Consider the following 1,405-nt stretch of genomic DNA (forward strand, 5'->3'; position numbering starts at 1 on the left):
TTTTTTATGTCAAATGTTTGACCTAGTAGGCTTGTAAAAAGGAATCAAATACACATGTTGAGGTAAACCCTCAACATATATACAAAGAAACAGATACAAAGAAAAAGAGTGTATGAATCTCAAAACACAGGTTAAGAAAAATTTACAGAAATTTAAACGTATACACACAAAATTCGTTAGATACATATATAACAATAAGCAAAGAAATATAAATTTCAAAATCTTAAACGTCACGCGAGATTATTAACGCACTAAATAGGGCCTACAAATAACAAAACATTCAGCATGAATTTGAAACAAAAAAAAAGGAAAATTTGATCTGTCAAATTTCTATTCGCCAAATGAACACTTCAAGATTCTTTTTTTAACATCTGAGCCTAATAATGAGCTGAATGAGTTTCCAAATATTCCCGAACTCGTTAATGACAATGACACGTTAAACGAAAACATTACTCAAGATGAAATTAAAGGAGCATTTGATTAAAAGACCGGTAATGCTTCGGGAATTGACGGAATGAATTTTGAATTTTTATTACAGCATGGAAGAAAAAGCGAGACTCAGTAGGCCTAAGTAGATAGGCCTATACAGTAAAGTACAGTACAATTATGTGGTAGAATATACAGTAAATGTATGACAGCCGAGCACCTGGAAAAACAGTTTCGAAACAAATCAATTAAAGTAAGAACAATTCACTTGCAAGAATTTACTCTGGTAAATGTTTGCAGGGAACAGTTAAGTTTCACTGTTCCCTGCTGTTAGAAGTGCCGTATCCAGAGCTATTGGGATAGTTGGAACAGTCCCACACAATTTTCTAATGGGTCCACAAATAGAATGGTTGCAAATTTTTAAAAAATGGGTCCAAATTATGCAAAATAAGTTCATATTTCTCAATTTTAGCCTAAAATGGGTATTTTTTTCTTAGAAAATGGGTCCAGATTTTTAATATTTTTGCGTAAAATGGGTCAACTTTTAAGAAAATGGGTCAACATTATTTGAATTTACGGGTAAAACCCTGATATATTGTCCCGCATTGTTTGAAAATCCTGGCTACGGCACTGTTAGGCAATAGGCGTACTAACAATACGGCTGTTGTGTGTGAGCGTAGGGCATAAATTTGATAAAACAACTTAAGGGTACCACCATCTTTACACCCTACAAGTTACAGCTCCCACTGACGTCGAGAAACGGGTAGGCCTAAATTAAAGTTTGCCTCGCAAATTCACAAACAAAACCTTCGCACTCTCGCCGATGAGGGCGGCCCACCTATTGTTATTATAGTAAGTAACTTTATTGCTTCTCTTTTATAACAGAGGCACAGCCGTAAAGACGTGCAACAATAACAAAATCAGTAAAAACTTAATTACTGTGATAAAATATAGTAAGAAAATACTGCGGTAGAACGAA

This window comes from Anneissia japonica, unplaced genomic scaffold (genome assembly GCF_011630105.1).
Source record: "Anneissia japonica isolate Jap-2015-1 unplaced genomic scaffold, ASM1163010v1 scaffold287778_len1315358_cov176, whole genome shotgun sequence".
Taxonomy (NCBI): domain Eukaryota; kingdom Metazoa; phylum Echinodermata; class Crinoidea; order Comatulida; family Comatulidae; genus Anneissia; species Anneissia japonica.